This window comes from Microtus ochrogaster, unplaced genomic scaffold, assembly GCF_000317375.1.
Source record: "Microtus ochrogaster isolate Prairie Vole_2 unplaced genomic scaffold, MicOch1.0 UNK33, whole genome shotgun sequence".
NCBI lineage: Eukaryota > Metazoa > Chordata > Mammalia > Rodentia > Cricetidae > Microtus > Microtus ochrogaster.
In genome coordinates, this window is record NW_004949131.1 from 3,635,708 (window position 1) to 3,641,276 (window position 5,569).

At 43.1% G+C, this 5,569-nt stretch overlaps 1 protein-coding gene across 1 annotated transcript in view; it reads right to left on the reverse strand.

The window, feature by feature from the left end:
• Positions 1-5,569, reverse strand: part of Thsd4 (thrombospondin type 1 domain containing 4) — a 571,613-nt gene that overhangs the window by 403,455 nt on the left and 162,589 nt on the right. The gene's annotated exons all lie outside the window — the stretch shown is intronic.

Consider the following 5,569-nt stretch of genomic DNA (forward strand, 5'->3'; position numbering starts at 1 on the left):
AAAAAAAAAAAAAAAAAAAAAGAAATCTGCTAAGCGGTGGCTCCTCCCCTGGAGCTACTCAAGACCCAACCTACAGGGTATTTAAACTGCTTCCTGGATAAAGGCCAAGTGGTTTTTTCCGTCTCATCTCTGGGGTCAGGCATATCACCCGGGAACATTTTGCCCAATAAACTTGGCCTTTTTATTATTTTAATTTGGGTTGATTCAGACTAGTGCTTCAGTGGAGAGACTTAATATCGAGGTCTAGAAAACTTTCACTATCTACAATGGTTTTCAGTTGCTGCTTCTTCACAGATCTCCAGGACAATAAATCCTCATCTTTATCAAATGAAACAGATCTGAATTTCACACTGAGATTCCCTTCAAATGAGGTCAAAGTGGCAGGATAAGATTTGTCTTATATCTCAGCATTGTTTATTGTTGACACGTTATCACCTCTCAGGTGTGTCCAAACTTCTGACTTTGGTGAGCTGTCACCTACCAAGTTCACACTTAAGAAACTTCGCAATTAGATTTCCAAATAAAGGGGTTTTAAAATCCTATACTTTTTAAGTAAGCCTAAGATTTTGCCTTGGGTCACATTCATAGCTCTCCTTGGCCATATGACATTGCAGCCCACAGGCTGGACACACCTGGAGCTAGAGAGCGTGTAATATATATTGTATGGACTTACCCAACTATGAAAAAAAAGGAGTTCATTCATTCAGAAAACTGTTTTTTTCCCCCAAGATTTTTAGAGAGTATGTTCAGCCTCCACCACGGAACTCCGTTTTCTAAACAGAGGAGGCTTTCCTACTCCCTCCCAACTTAGCATCTGGCACCTTCTATCAATCAGGAAGAGCTGCCCCAACTCCAACACAAAGCACTTAGGATGTGTATGATCACCCTCCTGATGTTTGCCTTATAGTGGTTGATCATCCACTCCTAGGTGGAAGGGTTCATTCAAAAATGTGCAAGATCATTTTCCAGCAAGCTCTGTATGTCTCATGAAGGCTACTCTACTCTGGAATTTTATTTTTAATCTTATGTTAAGCTCTCTACCTGAGGGCATTTTCTAATACACTATTTCTTTTACCACAGGAAATCAGATTTTTTTGATAGTGTCTGGAACTGCTTTGGATATAAAACATCTAAATTCAAAAATGTCCTCATGCACATTAGAGAAGAATGTAAGAACATTCATATTATCCCATAATGCTTATTACAGATAGAGCTATGGGGATAGTCAAGATCTGTAGGTTCTTATAAAAACACTGTGGGATAATAAGCAGATTATACTCGATTTTTCTTGGATGCTAGCACAGTTTCCTAAATATTAAATGTTAACTCATTGTTCCATAAAATGATGAACTTCCTTCTATTGCCTTCCATAAATATATATTTATTCATCATAGGCTATGTCTACACTTTGCTTTTTCCTTCCTTCCTTTTTTTTTTTTTTTTTGAGATTAAGTCTCAGTAGCTCAGGTTGGCCTCAAACTTTCTGTGCAGCCAAGGATGACCTTGAACTTCTGATCTTCCTGGCTTCACCTCTTAAGTACCGGAATTATAAATCCAACCTACCACACATCAGTTTAACAAGATCCCAAGGCTACATACATACTAGGCAGGTATCCCACTTACTAACCAAATCCCCAGTCCTTTGTTTTTACTTTCTAATTGTAAAATAGTTTTTTCCTCTGTTGTATTTTGCAGGCAGTGAGTATTTATGACTATGCCTTTAACTCAAATACATTTCAAATGGAAATACTGGGACTAAGGCAATGGTTCCATGGATGAGAGTCCTTGCTGCAGAAGTGTAAGAACGTGAGTTCAAGCTCCAGCATCTGTGCAAAAAGCTGGATGTGTACAAGCCTGTGATCTCAGTGCTATGAGCAGCAGAGAAAAGAGGATCACTGGGGCTTGTTGACTGCCAGTTAAGCCCAAGTGGCAAGCTCTAAGCTCAGTGAGAGACCCTGCTTGAAAACTGCAAGAGGTCTCAATAAAGAGCCTAAAGGACAAGCAGGAATCCGGGGCAGTGTCAGCACAGAAACCAGTTCCTGGTGAGGTGTCTGCCTGGAGTAAGAAGCGCATGAAGTCAGCCAGTGAGAAAGCACACAAGCGCTCACTGGGCCTGTGTGCACTTCACACCAAGGAGTGAAACTCAGATGTCAAATTAGCTGCTTTTCTCATTGCTGTGAGAAAATACTTGCCAAGAAGCAAATTTAAAGAGGCTTTGCTCTCCATACCAGGCCCAGCTAGGAGTCGCAGACATACAATCTCTAGTCACAGCCTAGGACCATGTCCATCGCCCTGGGCTGCCCTTCTATGTCCAGGCCCATCCAGCCATATTCAGATGCTTTTTTGGTGAGTCTGCCCAGTTCCTTGCCCAAGTCATCATTCCAATCTTAGACTTTGTCAGTAGCTCAATTTGTGCTCTTTGTCAACCCCCACTAAATGCAAATCACGCTGGTGTCACCAATCAAAAATCAATACTGAATCTCTCTGAGGGACTAATTTACAATCTCCTCCTCTCTGATCTCAAGTTAACCAAGTCTGAAGAACAGAGAAAACAAAAGCATACTTCCATTCAACATAGGCGGGCTAGAACCTCACACCAGACACACTCCCAGGCCACAAAATCCACATGCCGGCTTCCATGACAAGAACGCGAATATATGAAATTCCAGGACAGTATGTTCTCCCAAAGACCACCAGCCTCATAGAAATATTCTCCAGTGAGAATTTTCAAGGAGGGCCCTGGACACAGAATTTAAAAGGACAATTTTAAACGTGATCAAAGAATTCAAGGAGTTTAAGGAGGGCAGCATAAAACATCTGAATAGTTGAAAGATGACAGGAATAAGTTCCTGAAGGCCCAGAAAGCACACCCACTACATAAAACTACAAACACAGCTCAGGACTTAAAAAGTGATTTCAACAAAGAGGAATACTGTAGAAAACACAGGCAGAAATGAAGATGGAATCAAGTGATTCAATTGCCCAGTTAGAAAACTCAGGGTACGATCTTGCTAGTAGAATGGATAAAATAGAAGACAAAATATCGGTACTTGAAAATAAAGCATAGGAAATGAACTATTCAGTTAAAGTCTATGATGATGATGATGGCGATGATGAGGATGACGATGATAACAGTATAGGAAAGGAACTTTGAGACGCCGGGAACAAACCAAATCTATGTGTTACAGGCATATCCTTTGGAAAGAAATATTATCCAGCTTAACTCATCTTTGTAATGAACAAATACCAATATTATCTATAATATTGGACCAGGTAACATTTATAGAGCAGGTGCCAGATGCAGGGATTATTTAATCTGAGAGGGTATTGCACAGCCCCATTGTCCTAGCCCAAGAGTCACAGCCACCATCCTGAAGAGTTCAGCTGTGCCAGCTTGCAAAGATCACCACGGGTGGACTTGCTGACAGTTGATGCTCCTCACCTCTCCCAGCCAGTCAAGGGCAAGTCTGCCATCACTGCCTGTGACCCAGTGGCCTCGGAGTCTTCAGAAGGAGCTATGAACAGAATATACAGGTGGCAGGGACAGCGATTGAGAAGGACCCCATCTGCATAGCCATGGGGAAGCCATCACTTATGCTACGGAAAGACTTTCCAGAGTGGCCCCCTTGGGGTTACCCAAACTCCTGTCAGTAGCGTAGATGCTCTGGAAGGAAGATCAATAAACTCATAGGTTGCCCAGGGGGGAGCTTTGGTGAAAATGAACTTTGGTTTGTCATTGTGACCTTAGAAAGAGGGAGGTAGATGCTGCCTAGATGCTCCCAGGGCAAAAACTTCTTGCAACAGAGAGCAATTTCACTCTTTTACTGATAGGAATGCTAAGTGCTCTGTCCAGGAGCAGGGAGGCTCAACAGTGGCTGCTTAATGACTCTTTCACATCCTCAGTGCTAAAGGATGGTACATGTGACCACGATGGGCCCGTAACTAGGACCTTTGTTATCAAACGGCTTGAGGATTATCCCTCATAATACCAATTTCCTGGCGGTATTAACCAACCTGTAACTACTGAATGAGGCCCTCTCATACATGCAAATATTTCGAAATGGCATGCGGATAATCTCAAAATTTTCTAGTACTCTGGAAAGTTAATTCAATGCAACAAATTGTGTCACAGAGCACCATAGATGCTGGCTTTCTATAAATCAAATTCAAGCCGTATTTACTCAAGGACTTCGCTAGGGTGGACACACGGTAAATATTTAATAAAATGGAGAATCGCTTTGCAATCTGCACAGTCATTCAACAATTTATCTGTTTTGGAAATTTGGATTTATAGCAGACTCTTGACATTCCTGAGGCATACATCCGGAACCTTCTCAAATTCCCAGATTCACAAATACAAAAATGTTTATAGAGGCCCCCAGCTTTCTCTTGACTCACATTTCCATGGAGAGTCGCGCGGGTTTCCTGTCCGCAGCATTATGCTGAAAAGTTAAGCGTACTTTGGAATCTCGCTGACTAAAAAAGCCTCTCATTTAGCTGCCATTTTTCACAACACAAAATGATTTTTAGTTAGTTAACAAGCACTGTTGTAAACGTGCCCATGAGCAGAGAGCAACGATGAAGCTGGGCTGCCCTCGGTCAAAGAGTCTCTGTGAAGGAGACACTGAACTCCCAGCTCGGTCAAACCGTAGCCACAGACTCCAGGCGGGGGGCAGGACGATGACACTTTTCCAGCAGCAAACCTGCAAATGGCATGCACACAGAGGCGCTAAACACACTTAGGCTTTCCTGAGCAGGGGCATATCTGTGAAACCCACAGGCATTCCATTGTTCTCACTAAGGCAAGAATTACGGAAGTTGGACGTGGGGAGGCAAGTCAATCAGTGAAGTGCTTGGTGTCTCATCCATCACGAGGACCCAAGTGAGGTCACCCAGAACCCATGTTAAAAGCCAGGCAGGGTGGCAGGCCTGTGATCTTCGAGACAGGAAGATCCCTGGAACTTGCATGTCAATGAGTCTAGCTGAATTGGTGAGTTCTGGGTTCAAGAGACCCCGCCTCAAAAATAAAGTGAAATATTTGAAGATGTCATTTAGCACCAACCCCCGGTCTCTACACACATAAGCATGTACAAACAGAAAAAAAATAAGGGGTGAGTTTTAGAAATCAACTGAGTTGAATTGAGTTTGATTATAGACCACGCCGGCTACCTGGGCCACAAACCTGCCTTTTGATGGTCTCGGTTGATTAAAACCTGAACTTAGAGGTCTTCAGCAACAGAGCTAAAGCACTGCGCTCACCCCAAGCTCCTTCCTGGGGCTCACTCTGTGCTGTCACCCCCTCCCATCCCCAAAATCCACTATGAACCCTGAAAGGCACACAAAGAGGGAGGGAAGGGAAGAAGTGAGAGGGAAGGGAAGATAAAGGTCAGGAGGAAGAGAAAGAACACACACACACACAGAGATACACACAGAGATACACACAGAGATACACACACACACAGAGATACACACAGAGATACACACACACACAGATACACACACACACACAGATACACACACACACAGAGATACACACACACACACAGATACACACACACAGATACACACA